A 19,531-nucleotide genomic window follows, 5' to 3' on the forward strand; every position below is an offset into this window, starting at 1 on the left:
TCCGTTTAGTTGATAGCCAACTGAGAACAAGGCTCAGTCTGGGGCAGGGGACAGAGGATGTGGGGAATAGGACAAAGAGAGGTTGACTAGAAGACAGGAGCACCAAAGGGAGGGAGAGAGCCACTGAGAAAGGAGCTTTAGGAAGAGGCAGAAATATATTAGAGACAAATACTGTGAACTTGAAAATAGTATTAGCTGGTCCTGTGTTGGATTTTTCTCTCTTCCTCTCCCTCCCTCCATCTCTCTCTTTCTCTCTTTCCATCTCTCTCTTTCTCTTTCTCCTTCCTTTCACTTCTTTCTCTCTCTCTCTCTCCCTTCCTCCTTTTCTCTCTCCCTCCCTTTCTCTCCTTCTCTCTCCTTCTTTCTACCTCTCTCTCTCCATCCCTCCCTTCCTCTCTCTCTGTCTCTGTCTGTCTCTCTCTCCCTTTCTGTTTCTCCCTTCCTCTCTCTCTCTTCCTCCATCTCTGTTTTTCTCTCCCTCCTTCCTTTTCTCTTTCTTTCTCTCCCTCTCTCTTCTTCTCTCTCTCCCTTTCTCTCTTCTTTTATCTCCCCCCCCCCCCCTTCTTCCCCTTTCTTTCTTTTTCCCTTTACTCTCTCACTCCCTGAGAAGTGAGAGGAAAGAAGTGAGGACTCTGATCACATTCTCCACAGCATCACCATGGTCACTCTGTAATCACATCCAGCAGTTGGGACCATAACCAAATGCACAGCATTCTTCCGTTGTCCAAAAAACCCTAGAGATGCAGGTCATGAGAAAGAAAGGGGAGGGATGGGAGAAAGGTAGTCAGGGGTGGCCAACAACACAGGGAGTATGTGGGCACATTTCCTTTGATTTCTTTTTTAAGATGTGGCTGAAAATAAGATGCTGGATTTCAAAGTCTCAGTGAGTCTGCTTGACTTCCAGGAAAATGCATTATAGACAAAGACTTGGGGAATATTACAGCTAAGGGGGATCAGAGACAGCATCTAATCCAACTCTAAAATTTGACAGATGAATAAATCAAGGCCTAGAGAATTAGCCAGTCAGTCAATAAGCATTCATTAAGCATCCCTTTCATGCAAGGCACCAGTTTATATTCTGGGGGTATGAAGAAAGGTACCAACAGCTCCTGCCCTCAAGGGGCTCACTTTCTAATGGGACAGACAACATGAAATAACTGGCTGCATAGAAGATGTGTGTGAGTGGACTCAGAGAAGTGTGGTGATCTCAGAGAAGAAGGCTCTGGCAAGGAGGAGGAGGGGAGAGGCCTCTTGTAAAATATGGGTTATAAAGGAAGCTAGGGAAACTAAGGCAGAGAAAGCATTGTGGGCACAGTGGAGAGCCATTGCAAAGGTATAGAAACTGAGGATTGATGTGGCATAATGGAGATTTGGCCTCAAAATCAGGAACACCTGGGTTCAAGGCCTGCTTCTGACACATACCAGCTGTGTGACTCTGGACAAGTCATTTAACTTCTCAATGCTCAGGCAACTCTCTAAGACAATAACTTGTAGAGAATGGGCTCATCTACATTGATAGAGGAAGTGTCTTTACTGGGTGTTTCCAATACCAGTAAAATCACAGATATTGTCCCAAAAGGCAGTTGAGAGGCAATATGGCAAAGTAGATAAAGCGCCAAATGTGGAGTCAGGAAGCCCTGGGTTCAAATCATTCCTCAGACAGTGATTAGCTGTGTGACTCTGACCATGTCATTATGTGACTCAGTTTCCTTATCTGTTAAATGCTAGGATCAGACTTGATGGCTTCTAGGCCCTATGCTTTATAGAGATGGAGTGGCCTGTGTAACAAGACAGCAAGGAGGGCCAGTAGGGCTTATCAAGAAAGACAGGTTAGGGTGCAGCTAGGTGGTACAGTGGATAGAGCACCAGCCCTGGATTCAGGAGGACCTGAGTTCAAATCCAGCCTCAGACACATAATACTTACTAGATGTGTGACCTTGGGCAAGTCACTGAACCCCATTGCCTAGCCCTCCCCCCCCCAAAAAAGGAAAAGAAAGACAGGTTAGGGGAAGGTGGGATATAAGTTTTGTCTGGGACCTGGTGAATTTTAGTGGAACCTCCAGATGTACGTTTAGCAGGCAATTGGAGACTCAGGACTGGTACTCAAGGTAGAGAGAGGGGCTGAATATATAAATCTGATAGTCACTGGGATAGAGAGGAGACTGCAGGAGCGGGGGGTGGGGTGTCAAAGAATAACATGCACAGGAAAAAGAGAAGTCAAGGATAAAGCTTCAGGGGAACGCCTACAATTGGAGGAATTTTGCTTTTCCCTTCTAGGGTCTGATGCTGATTCTCTTAATCTAGTAGGTTAATACTTGAAGTAATTATGAATATGTAGATTTCTACTCTAAGGCCAGTCAATAAGCATTTATGAAGTGCCAACTATGAACCAAGCACAGTGAATAGAGCACCAGGACTGCAATCAGGAAGATTTGGGTTCAAATCCGACCTCAGATACTTTCCAGCTGTGTGACCCTGAGTAAGTCACTTAACTCTGTTTGCCTCAGTTTTCCTCATCTGACAAATGAGCTGGAGAAGGAAATGGCAAGCCATGAAGGTGAGGTGAGATATAGGACAATAGTTAGCAGAAATGATTGGATTAAGTCAGGATTTTTTTTTAAAGGGATGCCAGAGACATGAGCCTCTTTGTAGGCAGTAGGGAAGGAGTAAGGAAAACTTGAAGATGAGGAGGAAAGAGAGAGGAGATGAGAATGAGGATGCTGTGCTGAAGAAGGGAGGAGATGAGAAGAAGGGGCATGGAGAAGGGTAGAGCCTTGGCAAAGAGAAGGGCCACCTCTGCATGTGAAACAGGAGTGAAGGATGAGAGTGGCAGAAGCTATCTGAAGGTTCGGAGAAGAGGAGGAAGGGAAAAGAAGAAGCCTTTTCGATTTGCCAAAAGTCACACAGCAGTTAGCTGTAGACTCAGGATTTAAGCCGAGGTCTCTGAATCCCTATTCAGGTTTTCCATTATGCTGCCATGGCCCCTGGGGAGGTAAATTTAAAATAAGATCATCATTATCACTGCACTCGCTCAATATTTAAGAAGCAGGAGGTTCAGAGTATCCCAGAGTGATAACAAAAGAGTCTCAGAGAGGCCTACCAGTTTGAGAACATCTCTGGGGTCTGGTTCAGGGTTACTTTTGCCCACATGTTTCATCAGACCTCAAGAAGGGATCTCTTCTGATTCAAAAACAAGACTCACTCTTTCTCTTCTCTGGCTTTCTTGATACCTAAAATGCCTGTCAGAGAGGACAAAACCTCTTCTTCCCCGATGAGACTGCAGAAACTTGCAAGTTTCCCTGGGTGCACCTCAAATTCACTCATACTAAGGTGTAAATAACTGATAATAGAGTCTTTCCAGAGAGCAGAACCTTTCCAAAAGAAAGTCTCTTTTTAAGCCCAATTCTGGAGACCCAGGGCAAATTTGGTTGAGTTGGGATTTGGGGGGTTGAGGACCACAACTGGGCATGCTGCCTGCTGTTTCCCTGATTCTGCCTACTTCATTTTTCATTGGTTCAAATAAGCAAGGTCATAACTTAAACACATTATTTAAGTAAATTAGCACACAAAGATAAAGTAGAAGATTAATCATGTGTAACTGCATATACTCCTCCTTCTCCTATTACTACTAATAGCCAGAATCTAAATAGTGCTTTAGTGTTCAGAAAGTGCTTTACAAATATTATGTCATTTGATTCTCACAACATCCATGGGAGGTAGATGCTATTATTATTCCCATTTTAGGATGAGGGAAAAGAGCCCTGAGGGATTAAATACTTGCCTAAGGTCACATAGCTATTAAATGTCTGGGGCAAGATTTGAACTCAGGTCTTCTGGATTTCTAAACCATAATAGCCTCTACAATGGACACATATATCTCCTCCCAAGGAAGAAACTCCTTTCAGGCTGGAGTCTCTCACCCTTCTCTTCAGTTTCTCTGTCACAGCACAAGAGCAGTAGAAGTTCTGTGTCTTATTATAGGCCTTCTATCTCTCCATGATAGGAGATCTGAACAAAGACAATTAATTCATGACTAGATTAGGGAATACTGAGAAACTTTGGTGATTCTTATGTTTATAGCTGCATGGGCAGACAGGAACTCAGGATTGCTTCTCCCAGCTCTTAGGAATCACATGCTGATGTGAGTTTATGTCCCTGTCTGTTCCTAAACCCTACACTGAAAATCAGAGACTAAGACCCATGCTGTACTTAACTACCTGATTGTCACAAATCTAATGAGAACATTAGCAAGAGGACAGTTGTACCTCAACTGTCCTTGTGGCACTCAGTCTTTGTCTTTCCCAGTCTCAAAACTCCATGCCCAATTACATCTATGTGTACCTTGGCATAGGTCCTTGGGAAGTCACTTTAAGGACCCTTTGCCCCCAAAACCTTCAGGGAGATAGTCTCTAAGGAAAAGTCAGACACAGACCCATTACATCTACTTTTACCCACTTTGGATGGGAGTTTTTCCAAAGTATATTAAATGATCCCTTACCTTCTTAAATAGCATAACCTGTTCTGGCTGACATCTCATGGTCGTTGTCGTTGCTTAGGTATTCAGTCGTATCTGACCCCATGTGACCTTATGGACAAGTCAATGGGGTTTTCTTGCCAAAGATACTGGAGTGGCTTGCCATTTCCTTTTCCCAGGGTTTCCCCATTTTACAGATCAGGAACTGAGGCAAATAGGGATTAAATGACTTGTCCAGGGTCACACAGCTAGTGAGTATCTAAGGCCATATTTGAATTCATATCTTCCTGACTCCAAATCTGGTGCTCTATCTGCTACACTGTCTAGCTGCCCCACAATTGTATAATGCCATAAAATAGATACTACTTGACGGTAAGACACCATAAAATACGCACAGCCTTGCAGGCTATCAAGGCACATAGAGCTTCCCTATGCTAAATAGCCCAAGACTGCTCTGCTATTTGAATTCTTCTGTCTGTTTTACATAAACTTTGGTCACTTCCTTCATTGACAGGCTGCTCCTTTTCATTCCTTGCTTTGGTCAGCATGCGTGCATCTTAGAAACCTCTTATATTCCATCTTTCTTTCTGATTGTTCATTTCCTTTCTGAGTGCTGAGAAACTTGGCCATTGAGTAAGTTAGAATCATGTATAAATTATGAGTCAACAAGTATAAAGTTAAAGTACCTAAGCTTTAACCCATAAATTTAATGTCATTTATTTTGGAAGCTCAGATACCCTTTTCCTTCCTTTGGTGTTCCATACTCTTAGATAGTTATAGCTGTCACATGAGTGACTACTCCACCAGTTTCTTCCCCTATCCCCAGCCCCCCAGTTAGTGAAGTGTTATTGTAACCAGTAGTTAAGTAAGGGCTAGGGAACAATGGTATCATAGATTCTAATAGAATGTTTATGAAACTCTTCCTGTGTGCCAGGCACTGTGTTAAGTGTTCAGGATACAAATACAAGGAAGCAAGATAGTTCCTGCCCTTAGGGAGCTTACATTCTAACATGGGAAGACAGCACATAAAGTGGACCTGGAAAGCTACAGGGTACCTGAGTGGCAGCATGGAGTGGCAGATGACCAGGAAGTAGTGGGCAGGGCCTGGTTTGGGACAAGATAAAGCAGAAATTCAGTTCTCAGAGCCCATCTTTCCGGGGCCATAGTACAAGCATCCCAAGAGAAGACAAGGATGATGGCTGGAGTGTTGGCAACATGACGTAAAGATTGGGGCAAGGTAAGAAGAAGGCTCACCTAGTAGAGCCCAGCTTTCCAGGGACAGAGTCCATTTGGACAGAAAGGGACCATAAAAGTAATGTAATCCAACATTTTCATTTTATATACAAGAATATAGACACAGGGAAGTTGTTAAGACATTTGCCCAAGGTCAACAGAGAGTAAATGGTAGAGCTGAGATTTGAATACACTTCCTTATACTCTCAACTCAGCATATTCTTTCCATTGTGCTAGGCTGGGGAGGAGGGGCAGGAATAGGGTAGGGATGTAGGGGTGGAAACCTTCTCCAAAGTTACTGTTATTGGATAGTCTATTCAAAATCATTAAGCACTGCACAGAAAGAGTTAATAAAACTGTTACTGTCCCTAAAGGAAACAGATCAGGAAAGAGACTTCATTGCCCTTGAATTCAGTATGAAAACATTGGTTCATGAAAGCAAACCATGGTGAGTTATGGAAACCTGGACTCATCATAGCTGATGTACCCAGCATGCTCAGGATTTTTTTTTTCAATTTAAGCATTTGACCTACAGAGCCTGGAATGTGCTTTGGAATTAGCCAACGATGAGGTATACTTTTCATCTGAGGCCCTATTTTCCATTTTCTCTTTCTTTTATTTTGGGGTTGGCTCAGGTTTTTATATTGCCTCACAGGTGTGGGGAGTAGCCACTCAGCAGTACTTATAAAGAATGAAATGGATTTAATAAAATAAAATCCCTTCCCAAGCTCCTGTGGACTCCAAAATTCCTGTTCAGAGGCCCAGGTCAGTGTGCTTAGCTGATCAGAGATTGAATCCAAGGTCATATAATTACACAGACACGGACACAGACACAGACACAGATACACACACACACACACACACACACAGACACACACACACACACACACACCCCTTCTTCTTCATCTATCCTAATCCAAGATTCCTTTCAAATCCTGACTCAAATCCCTCTTCTTCCAAAAAGTCTTCTCAAATTACTACAGCCAACATTGTGTAACACTCCAAAATCTTGGTTGTTCTCTGAACGTTTCCTGTCTCTTAGACTTGTTCTACTGAGTAAGCTTATAAATTCACTGAAGGCAGGACCATAGAATCAGAGGAGTAAAAAAAGCCCTTCAGAGATCCTGGTTTGTTGAGGGCTGTCCCCTAGAGGGCTTCTCAAAGTCATCCCTCTAGTGACTGATCCATATCCCACCTATTTTCATTCAATTCAATTCACTTCAGCATGAGAAATGTTTCTGAAGTGTCTATCGAGTGTAGAAAAACCATGCTGGGATCTGGGGGAGATAAGAGAGTTAAGATGAGTTATGGTTCCTGCTCTTACACTCTAGTGGTCAGTAGGGGGGATGGGATATGATAACACTCCAAAAAACATTGGTTTTGGTCCAGAAATGTTATTTCATTACCATAAGGAACTGCTGGTATAAAAACTCCCTCCAATGGTGCACCATCAGCTACTGATCTGCAATTTATGATCTGATGGGGATTTTTTTTTTTTGGTGGGGGTGGAAGACAGGGCCGAAAGAGGTTGTAGGACTATAGAATCATAGGACTGGACTGGAAGGTACTTTAGAGGCTGAGGAAATTGAAGCCCAGAGAACTTGATGTGACTTGTCCAACATCACAAGACTAGTAAGTATTTGAGGTGGGATTTGATTCCAGGTCTTCTGAATTCTAAGACCAACTCTACCCATTATACCACACTGCCTCTCTGGGCCCACTTAGCTCGAGGTCACATAGGTAGTATGTGCCAAAGGTAGAATTTGAACCCAGGTCACCCTGATACCAAGACCAGTCCTCTAGCCACAATAACAAGCTGTCTTTAAATGTTTTAGAGGATTGTAAACAGAATACCTTGTGAAGTCTGAGGATAGAAAGAGATCATCACCAGTGGGGGGAAATCAGGGAAGACTTCAAAGAGGCTGTGGCATTTGAGATGAGAATTGAAGTATGGGTAGGAATTCAAAAGAGCATCAGAAAAGAATATTACAGGCAGAGAGAACAGTATGGGCTGAAATGGAGAAGCATGGGATGCACATGGCAAGGATGGTTAGTATTCTGTTCTCACTGGAACATAAATTACATGGAGGTGAATAGAATAAGCTAGGGCTGTAAAACAATGGTGGCCCTAGATTTTGGGAGACATCGAATGCTGGGCTAAGGAGCTTCAATTCTGGTCCATAGGCAGTAGGGAGCCATATAAGGTTTTTGAGCAAGAGAATGATATGAACACATCAATGCTTAAGAAAGAGTTATCTAGCAATGGCATGAAAGAGAAAGTATCATGAAAGGCATAACTAGGGATTTGCTCACTAAATCCTGGAATTTTAGAATGAAGGATTGCCCTTATAAGCTTAAAAGAGAAATTTAGAGGAAAAAAAATGTAATTTCTATTTTATAGCACTGAGAACTCTTAGAATGTTTGTGTAGCAGAATTGAATTGGAGTATAGGCCATGGTGGGGCAGCTAGGTAGCACATGGATAGATCTCTAGGCCTAGAGTCAGGAAGACTCATCTTCATGAGTTCACATCTAGCCTCAGACACTTACTAGCTGTGTGACCTTGAGCAAGTCACTTAACCCTGTTTGCCTTAGTTTCCTTATCTGCAAAATGAGCGGGAGAAGGAAACGGCAAACTACTCCAGTATCTTTGCCAAGAAGACCCCAAATGGGGTCGCGGAGACTAAAATGACTTAACAACAACCGACCATGGAGGACTGAATATTTGTGCTGGGCACTTTTAGGGACTCTAGGGTCATTTGTGATTCAACATTAAAGCCCCTCATGCTTTGAGATAATAAAGCAATCTAAACAGATATCTGATCTGTATTGTCCATTGAGTACCTCTCTATTCTCCCCTTTGGGGAGACCTTAGACCCTGTCTAAAATTTAAGCTTCTTTTTTTTTTGGACATATGTATATGTCCAAAATCTAAGCTTTAAGCAATTTTCTTTGGGGCTCTAGGACAGGGGTGTAAAGACCCAGAGAGCCAAGAGCCTAATCCACCTTATTAGAGGTCAGGCTCTTCCAGGACAGAACTTGATCACCATGAATGAGGGTTTGGGAGGTGGGGAGCCTCATAGATAGTGAAAGGGTGTAGCACCTTTGTCCCAGCAGTGAGTTATTATTGTTCCCTCCAAATCACAGAATTTCCAAATTGGAAGGGACCTAGGAGTCTCAACTGTCCAAATTCCCTTCCCAGTATAGAAATCCCCTCTCTACATTATCTCAGATAGATGATAAGCCAACCTTTGATTGACCCCTTCCAGGGAGGGAGGTCTCAATCATTTTCAAAGGCAGTATATTCCATTGCTGAACAGTCCTAAGTGAATGAAAGTTCTTCCATATGTTCAGCTAATAGCATCTCTTTGTAACCTCTTTCTCCTCCTCGCTGTTGCTGGTCTTGCTCTCTGGAGCAACAGAAAATGGAAGTCTATTCTAGACACAGAGCACTGGACTTGGAACCAGGAAGATCTGAGTTCATATCCTACCTTAAAATCGTACTAGCTGTGGTGACTCTGGGCGAGGCATTAGCTGCTCTCAGCCTCAGTTTTCTCATCTATAAAATGGGGAAAATAATAGCACCTTCCTCCCATGATTGTGAGAACCAAAGAAGATAACATAGATAGAACATTTTGCAAACCTTACAACATTCTAGCTATTATTATTATTAGTCATTACACCAAAGAAGTGGTGAGACTGAGAAGAGAGAAACTAGGCAACACTGTTCTCACACAAATCACCCTTTGTTACCCACATCAGAGATAGGATTTAAGGGACAATTCTGATCTTTTCATGACCATTTTTTTTTTAACCATACTTGACAATTCAGAGCCAGCCAAAGGAAACTTGTCGCTACCAGGTGACTTGGGAAAACAGTCTGTGGGTCCCCTGGGGTAGTGTAAGGGGGAGAATTTACCCACTGGCACCTTCACAGCTGCTGAAGCAGGTGCCCTGGTGAAGGTTAGGTTAAAACTGCCCTGAGGGGCTCATTCTGGGGCCAAAAGGGAGTGTCTGGAAGATTGTACAGCCCTCTGGAGGGTGCAGAGAGCTGGGAATGTGGTTGCTGGAGGCAAGCCCTGTGCTACTTTGTGGAGGGTGGAATGGAATAGATCTTCCCTCCCTCCCTCGGACTGGTTGGTCACACCCTCTTTAGGGTCATCCCACAGCTCTCCAGTTGGCCAGGACCCCACTTTGGAGACCGCCGGGCTAGTAGAAAGAGCAGAGTTTGGAGGCAGACGACCTGGTCTTGAATTCCAAGTCTTCTGCTACTGAGCACCCGTGACCTTGGGCATGTCATTTAAACTCTGGCATTCATTTTCTTCATCTGTAAAAAATGAAGGGCTTAGATTAGATGCTATCCAAGGTCCCCCCAGCTCTTAATCCCCATGATCCTATAATCCATTAGGTCTTTGTGTGTAAAACAAGCCCCACTCTCATGGTTTTATTATCAGGGTTCTTGGGTCATTCCATGACCTTTGGGAAAGGGAAGAGGTCTCTGCAGTCCTTGACTACTACTACACCACAGAGCGTAGAGCCCTTTAGAAGGCAAAGACAGCCCATTAGACTTCTGTCTTTCTCCCACTATTATCAAACATTTTAGAGGGCAATTTAAAAAATTCCAAACTTAGTAACCACTAACTAGAAAACACGTTTTACCTTTCTCTGTCTTCCCAGCATTTAGCACAATGCCTGGCACACAGTAGGCTCTAAATAAAAGCTCAACTTTTACTGAATATGCTGAAATACTGAAAAAAAAATGAAACAAAATTTAAAATGACTTCATACTTAAAGCTAAAAGTCCAAATTATTTACAATTTATTTTTTAATGTACACATTAACTTTAATAGAACAGTAATAAGGCTAGTTTGGATTTTATGTGTTCTATGTATTTTTTTTTCAGTTTTCTAATTGCCATAATAATTTTTTTTAGTACTCGGTGTTAAGTATCGTTCTGCTTTCTTCATCTCAGTATATTACCCCATCTTTCCATTTACCTTTGTATTTTTCACATTTGTCTTTTCTCATGGTGCAATAACATTTCATTATGTTGATATCCCATTATGCTATTATAGAAACAGATTGACTTGGAGTCAGGAAACCAAAATCACATCTTCTTTGCACAGTCAGCCTTTCCCAATTGGTGATTGTATGGAATGCTTCCAGTTTTTGGTTCTTACAAATAGAATGGCTATACATATTTTTGGACAAGCGGATTCCATCGCTCCTACTAACCTCTTTACAAGTGGGATCACTGGGTCAAACAAAGAGCATGCAAGCATTTATTAAGCATCTGTCACGTGGTCTGTGGTAGGTGGTAGGGATCCAAAGACAAAATGTAAAAACAACCTTTTCTCCCATGAAGCTTGCACCCCACTAGGGCAGACAACATGTAAACAGATAAGTAAACATGAGAAATTTTGAAAAGGATGAGACCACTAATAGGTAGGGGGGATCAGGAAAGGCTTCCTGTAGCAAGATGTACCTGAGCTGAGCATGGAAGGAAGCTAAGGATTTTGGGGGTCAGATACACTCCAGGCATGGGGCCTTTGCCTAGGCAGAGGTGGGAGAGGGCATGAAGAATTAGAGGAACAACAAGGAAAGTAATATAAAATAAATTTGGAAAAGTAGGCTGGATGAGGCCGCTGGGGGGGCAGTGCATAGAGCACCAGCCCTGGAGTCAGGAAGACCTGAGCTCAAATAAAGCCTCAGACACATGATACTCACTAGCTGTGTGACCCTGAGCAAGTCACTTCACCCTGTTTGCCTCCGTTTCCTCATCTGTAAAATGAGCTGGAGAAGGAAATGGCAAACTACTCCAGTATCTTTGCCAAGGAAAACCCCAAATGGGGTCATGAAGAGTTGGACATGACTGAAATAACTGAACACCAAGTCTTCAGCCTCCCACTCTAGGGCTAGTCCCACCAGATAGCACTACCTGGCATCTTCATGCAACCCAATACCTTTTTTTTTCTGAAACTCTCATTAGTCACCCCAATCCTCAGCACAGTCATAAAAAATAGATTATAAGAAGTTCTTTATCAAAAGGTACCTGTTCTTCTCTCCTTTTTTCCCTTCTCAAACACAGTAAAGAAACCCAGTTTCCTAGTCTTTGATGCCAGCCTAATCATTTCTCCGCTCCTCTGCCAGAGGCAGTACAGCGGATATAGCTCGCTAGGTCTGGGGTCAAGAAGACTTCATTTCAAATGTGACCTCAGAACTTCGTGACCCTGGGCAGGTCACTTAACTTCTCTGTTCTTCAGTTTTCCCAACTGTAAAATGGGCTTAATAGCAGCACTTACCTTGAAGGGTTGTTGTGAGGCCCAAAGGGGATGCTGTTTGTAAAAAGTGCTTAGCACAGCACCTGGCACTTAGTAGGTGCTGCAGAAATGCTTCTTCCCTTCTCCAGCCTCAACCCAGCTGGTTGGCTCTGATAACACAGTCCATGGCAGATTTAAAACAAGACAAAACAAAAGAAAAAACCAAAGCCCTTCCCTGCTTTATCTTTTCTCTGAAGCACAAACAAACAAGGAGGCTAGATACACAAACTCTTCTCCCCGCACTTCTGTGGCCAGCCTGGCTCCTCAAACGATTTGTTTAGGGGGACCTTTTGATTACTGTACATGGCAGAGATCTGCTCCCAGGCTCCCATAACACTCTGCTCTTCAGGTTTTCCAAAGACTGAAGAGCGTGTGTTCCAACAGAGCAAACACACCCAACATGCAAAGCAGGCAGGCTCACTTGTTGGCACACTCTCCAGTTTGTGGCCCTTTCCTCCGGCCTAACATTTCATGCAGGTGACACCTGGTTAGAATGAACAGCAAGGGCAGCCCTGACCAGTGGACTACAGAGCAGAAGCATCCAGAACAGAAGGAGGTGGAGGTGCCACTAAGACAGGAAGCAGCCAAAGAGGAAACATGACAAGAGTCGCAGTTTCCACCAAGAGTCACCCCGTGGTGGCATGGGAAAAGTCTGGCTTGGGAGTCAGGAGAGATTGAGAGATTTAGATTCAAATCCTACTTAGTTGACTAGTTTTGTGAATCATTTAACTTCTCCAAGGCTGTTTCCTCACCTGTAAATTGAGAGGATTGGACTCAGTGACCTCTAAAATCCCTTCCAGGTCTAAATCTGCAGTTGTATGTAACTTCTCATGGGGCAGTCAGATGGCCCAGTGGATAGAGCGCTGGGCCTGGAGTCGGGAAGACCTGAGTTCAAATCTGGTCTCAGATACTTGCTATGTGACCCTGGTCAAGTCACTTAACCCTGTTTGCTTCAGTTTCTTCATCTGTCAAACCGCTCCAGTATCTTTGCCAAGAAAACCCAAACAGGGTCAAGAAGAGTCAAACATGACTGAGACGACTGAACGACAAGAACAACATGTAACTTCTCACTTGATTACAGTGGTAGGAGAAGCCACCATAAGAAAAAGAGAAGAGGCAGAAGACTTTTTACTAAAAGACAGGGTAAACTTAAGAGTTTTTCTTCATTTCAGCTCTAATAACTGCAGCTTGAACTTGGCTAGCACAGCTCCTTGTATGTAGAAGAAGTGTACTGTTTATACACACCTACACACACACACACACACACACACACACACACTCTCTCTCTCTATATATATATATAGATGTGTACATTATATATATGCATATGTAATATACGCATATATACAAATCCATGTGAGATGTCTATTTTTTTCCATTCTTTTGTTCTGCTTGACTGATTCTTGCTCTCTCATAGAGTCATTAGCTTCCACTTGCCCCATTCTAATTTTTAACTAATTGTTTTCTTCTATTAGATTTTGTACCTCCTTTTCCATTTGGCCCATTTTACTTTTTAAGGAGTTCTTCTCTTCAGTGAGTTTTTGTGCCTCCTTTTCCATTTGGCCAATTCGACTTTTTAAGGACTTGTTTTCTACAGTTAATTTTTGTCCTTCCTTTTCCAAGCTATTGACTCTCTCTTGTATACCTCTCATTTCTTTTCCCAATTTTTTCTTCTACTTCTCTTATTTGACTTTTAAAATCCTTCTTGAATTCTTCCAAGAAGGCATTATGGGCTTGAGACCAGTTTATATTTCCCTTCAAAGTTTCAGATGTAGGTATATAGACAATATGCCTTGATCTTCCCTTTCCCCAAAATAAGAATCTATGGTCATTTTCCATTTCTGCTTTTTGTTCATTGGTGTTTGCCTATTTCCTGACTTAAAAAAAAAAAAAAAAGTTGAGCTCTCCTCTGGAGCAAAGGGGGCACTTACCCACAAGGTTTTTTCCCTGCTCACCTGAGCCTTGCACTTGAATGTTTGACTCCTGCTTGCCCGGAGCCTTGCACAAGAATGTTTTGCTGCTGATGGATGTCTGTCAGCCAGGAGCTTTGCCTTCTGGAGTTATGCTTCCCAGAGTTGTGTTGAGGGACCGGGTGATTTCACTTCTGGAGAACGCTGTCACCTGTGGTGATTTTCTGAGCTGGTGTCTACTGGTTCCCCTGCCTGTATCGAGGCTTTTGGTGTGTGTGTGTGGCAGAGAGTGCCCTGGTGTTGGCACTTGCCTTTTCCACCAACCTGGGTCTCAGGATCTCCACTTGGTATGCTGAGGTGGAGTTTGCTGCTGGCTTGCTGAGATGCCTCCAGTGCTGTACTGCTCCCTCTCCTCCAGAGCTAGAGGGGCCTTTTCCGTTAATCCCTCAAGCTTCCTGGGCTACAAGATTGCCGTGCCCTGTCTTTCTGCTGGCTCAAGGTTTTTCCTGGGTCGATACCTTCTGGGCTTTCAGAGGTTAATGAGGGACGGTAAGAGGAACTAATTTCTTACATCTTGGTTATCTTTCCAGTCCATGTGAGATGTCTAAACGTGGAGACGACAGGTGTCTTGAAGGGAGGTGTGGTTATATGATCTTAGGACTGGACCACCACCCCACTCCACACCCCCATCTCCTGTGATTCCTGTCTTGAGGGTAGCAGGAGATGGGGTCATGAAACTGTTTTGTTCTCCAGTGTCCTAGAGAGGGGAACTAGACTATCTGTCCCTCCCCCAATACTGCTGATCTAGAGGCTCAGAACAAAGCCTCTTTTCTGGCTAGCACCTCTTCAAAGAAGGAGGGTTGCTAAAAGTTCATAAATACTGGCTTGGTCCCTCTCCACCAAATGCTAGTTACGTAAAAGACAATCACATACAGTGAATAGTAAATAAATCTCTTTATCTGAACAGCAAACAGAACTCCAAGTTTTACAGATTAACATGTAGCAGAAAATACACAAGAATAAACGTGCTCTTTAGAAGGGAGCAAGATGAGATCACAGTTCCATCAAGAGAGAGGCCCTGACTTCACCCTAGATTTGGAAAGTCCCTGGTCTCCTAAGGAGGCAAGCTTGAAATCAGCACATGTTTGCAGTTTCCAAAGTCTGTCTGTTTGTCCCTTTACACATCTGAAGGCGGTCCCCAAGAGACTGTGGTATCCCATGTGTCCTCTCTCTCTAGGAGATGAAGAATCTCTCCTCTCTCTCAAAGGCCTCACATCAACTACACCTTCTCTCCCAACGCCAGGCATGCAACACTGTGTCAGCATTCTCTCCACCATTAGGGAGAGTCCAATGCAAAATGCACCAAGCTTGGCTAGAACCTGGGTTACATCTGCAACCTTTGCTCAGTCAAAGAGTGACCAGCTGACCTCTTTTATCTGTTACAACAATGTAGAGACCTACCCGACCCTCTAGGCTGCTTATCTAAGGACATTCTGAGTAAAGAAATGATGTCCTAATTGGCCAATTGAAGCTTCCACCCGGATTGAGCTAATGATGCCCGAAGGTTCCTGTAACCTCTTTGCAGAGTCTTTCCTAGGGCTTCCTCTGCTTTTAGGAACACAGGCTTATCATCTTCAGTAAATTATTTTTATTTCCACATTACAGTTCTCAGTGGCCTAGTGCTCCCAAGATTTGAACCCATTTCCTCCTTGGATCTCTCTGTCTCTCTGTCCCAGCTTACCTACCTCCCTCTCTCCCCACCTCCCTCCCTCTCCCATACTCTCTCTCTCTCTCTCTTTCTCTCTCACACACACACACACATACACACACACACACACATACAAAGACAGGCTCAAAACTAAGTTAGAGGCGAAAGGAATTATCCTTCTTTAGTTCAAAGTTCATTCTCACAGAATTAAGAAAGAATGTTGAACATTCTTAGGATAAAGGGTGCTTCATGTAACTGATAGGAACTTGTTGATACATGTCTCCTCCTCGCAATGTCCCAGAGGATATAAATCATCTAGCATCATTTCACCAGATGTTGGTATCAACAAAAGTAGCACTGGTTTGGGTAATTATTTCTGTGAGAGAGTTTTTGAGATGTTCAAGAGATTGGGGGTTAAGGTTTCAAGAAAAGGAGCTTGACATAGTAAAAAGAGCATTGGATTTGATTTCAGAAGATTTGCCGGTACCACTAACTTGGGTAATTTTGAATGAATCACTTATTTGAAGATATAAAAGCGCCTCAATCCTTGCTGTAGAGAGGTGGGGAACTATGAGCGTATAATGTTGCAAACCCAGTGAAACTGTAGTAGCTGGTTTTGCTGTGTCTGTTATCAGGATTCACGGTGTGTGTGTGTGTGTGTGTGTGTGTGTGTGTGTATGTGTGTGGGTGTGGGTAGGTTTATATATTCAAAAATGACTGGTGTAAAAACAAAAAGAAACAATAAAATATTTCTTATTGAAGTCATCACCCTTCCCTGGACCTCCATTTTCTCATTTGTAAAATAAAGGAATTGGATTAGATTCCCTTTAATGACTCCTGCTCTAGGATGCCTTTACTACCCCTCTTAACAATAACAGTTGATATTTGTATGGAGCTTTATTTGTATGAATTTATAAATCACTTTTCCTTTTAAATCTCAGTTGATCCTCTCCACAAACTTGTAAGCACATTATCCTCATTTTGTAGATGAGAAAACAAAATCTCAGAGGAGTTAACTGATTTGCCCAAGTCAGCCACACAGCTGGTAGGTATTAGAGGCAGGCTTCAAACCCAGATCTCATCTGACATCAAGGTCCAGTACTCTTTTTACCAGCTATCTATATCTATATCCATAGCTTCTATCTATATCTTTATCTATATCTGGGGCAATTAGGTGGCACAGTGGATAGAGTGCTGGGCCTGGAGTCAGGAAGATTCATCTTCTCTAGTTCAAATCTGGCCTCAAACACTTGCTAGTTGCGTGACCCTGGGCAAGTCACTTGTTTGCCTTGGTTTCTTCCTCTATAAAATGAGCTGGAGAAGGAAATGGCAAACCAGTCTAGTATCTTTGCCAAGAAAACCCCACGGACAGTACTGGAATGCTATGGTCCACAGAGGCATGCACGACTAAACAAAGATATTATTTCATTTTATTTTCACAACATTGGGAGGTAGAACTATTATTATCTTTGTTTTTACAGTTGAGGAAACTGAGGTAGACAGAGGTTAAATGACTTGTCTAGGCTTACGAAACTGGGAAGTGTCTGAGGCTGTATTTGAACTTGGGTCTTCTTAACTTCAGCTCTAGGGCTCTCTCTACTACCTAGCTACCCAGAAAGAAAGGCTGGTAACTTAGAATGTAGAATGTTTCAGTTTTCAGGTACCCTAGAGATCATTCAGCCCAACTTCTCCATTTGACAGATGAGGAAACTGAGTCTCAAGGACATGAAATGACCCACCTAGTCACCACCCTAATTATTGATGAGATTAGAACTTAGTTCTATCCACTCAACCATCCAAGTTTTCCAAATTCAGCATCATGAGTCAAAAACTTGTTTATGCAGCCAGAACCAAAAGCAAATAATAAGACTTCTCAGGAGCTCAGTTGAGTTCTACTATGCAGGCCAATGTAACTCTTCTTACATTCTTGGAAGTCTGTTCTTGGTTTTTTTAGGCCACAAATAGGATTGTTTGGTCCAAGGACAGCTCAGGTGACTCTAGTAATGGAATGGAGAAGTTGCCTCCTGCATTAAACTGTTTGTAAATGTCGGAATCTCCCAATATTATTTTTTTTTAAGTTCAAGGAGAGAGAGAATTCTTCTTTGAAAAGGGAACATGACAGTGGGTTATTTTAAGTGGTTCAGTCCTGGCTCCTGATATTTGTCTCCTGGCAGATATAAAGGCAATGATTGCTCATTCTTCCCTCCTGACCCAATAACCAGAAAGAGATGAAAATGGCAAAAAAAAGTTATTTCTAGGAAATATTAAACATTCATCACCCAATGGCTACAGAGCAATAAAATCACTTGCTCACACACCAAATTATTTATAAGAAATCAAGTTACAACCTATTTATAGGGATGTGTGCATGTTATAATAAAGAATGAAGAAATTTTTTTCACTTCTATCGGGGAAACACTAAAAACTCATGAATCACCCCTAATATATAATTTCCTACATTAAGGTGGGGTTCTTGAACTTTGAATGACCAGGTCCTATCATTGGGAGTAATTGGCCTTCAAGGTCTAGATCAATGATCTCCTACAATCTCCTATACTAAGGGGAAGGCAGAAAATTATCCCTTGTGATTTAGAAACCCAAGCATGGAATAGGAAGGTAAGTAAAAGGGTTATTGTGTAGGGATAGGAGGTGGACTAGAAGATGATCTCTTAATAGTTCCTTCAAGTCTCAGGTTCTATTATTATATCATTTCAAGTGACACTGAGAGCACCTGCGACACTGTGGTACAGTGGAAAGAACTCCGCATATGGAGTCAGAAGCCCTAACTTCTAGTCTCTACACCTGCCATGCATTAGCTGCATGACTTTGGTCAAACTTCACCCTTCTGAGCCTCAGTTTCCTCATCTATAAAATGGGAATAATAACATTTTTATTTTACTCATCCTCATAGGGATTTTGTGGAAAAGGTGATACCTAAACATGAGCTACTCTCATGTCAATGTGATAGGGTTAAATTGAAATAGTGTAAACTTTTATTCATTGACTCAGTCAATCAGCAAGTATTTATTAAGGGCTTACTATGTGCCAATCACTGTGCTAAAATCTGGAGATGAAAACGAAGACAAAAAACACAATCCCTTAATAATAGAATATAAGGTCAAAGAACTTATATCCTAATGAAAATATGAGGATGAACATAACTTGATACATACAAGATCTACACATAATAGATGGAATGTGATCTCAGAGGGGAAGACACTTGCAGCTGGGGAGAGTGACAAAGGCCTGCAGATGGGGGGATTTGCGTTAAGTCCTAAAAGCAAGGAAACTAAGATGTAAAAATGAGAAGAGAGGGTATTCCAGGCATGGGACACAGCCATTGCAAAGGCATGGAGATAGGAGATGAGATATTCTCAGTGAGAAATAGCAAGTAATCCAATGTGGCTAGATTGTAGAATGCTTGGAGTATAAGAAGGCCAGAGAGGTAAAAAGAAGTCAGGTTGTAAAGAGTTTTAAATGCCAAACAGAAGTCTTTTTACTTCATCCTAGAAGTAATAGAGAACCAATGGATTTTATTGAGGGGAGGGAGTGACTGCTCAAATTTATACTTTAGGAAAATGACTTTGATGGATTAGCGGAAGATGGAATGGAATGAGGAGACCCATGAGAGAGGGAGACAAATTTGAAGGTTATTGCAATAGTCTATGTGAGAGATGATGAGATTCTAGGAACTAGGGTGCTTATGAATAGAGAGAAGAAAACATATACAAAAGATATTGTAAAGGTAGAAATGACAAGATCTAGTAAACAGACTGACCTGTGGTCTCAACAATAATTTATCAAGCACCTATTACGTTTAATGTTAATTCTGAAGAGATATCTTATTTCGTTTTGTTTTGCTAGAGGCAGCTGTGGGAAAGTAGGCA

The 19,531-nt window shown here is 42.4% G+C and overlaps 1 long non-coding RNA gene across 1 annotated transcript; it reads right to left on the reverse strand.

The window, feature by feature from the left end:
- Nucleotides 1–9,431: 9,431 nt before the first annotated feature.
- On the reverse strand, nt 9,432–14,059 carry LOC114035378. The gene is made up of 3 exons (XR_003568216.1): nt 13,982–14,059; nt 10,366–10,454; nt 9,432–10,033 (listed from the first exon to the last, which is right to left on the reverse strand). It is a non-coding gene; the product is annotated as an uncharacterized LOC114035378 (long non-coding RNA).
- Between the last annotated feature and the right edge of the window lie 5,472 nt (nt 14,060–19,531).

Source organism: Vombatus ursinus, unplaced genomic scaffold (assembly GCF_900497805.2).
Source record: "Vombatus ursinus unplaced genomic scaffold, bare-nosed wombat genome assembly UNPS02009205.1, whole genome shotgun sequence".
NCBI lineage: Eukaryota > Metazoa > Chordata > Mammalia > Diprotodontia > Vombatidae > Vombatus > Vombatus ursinus.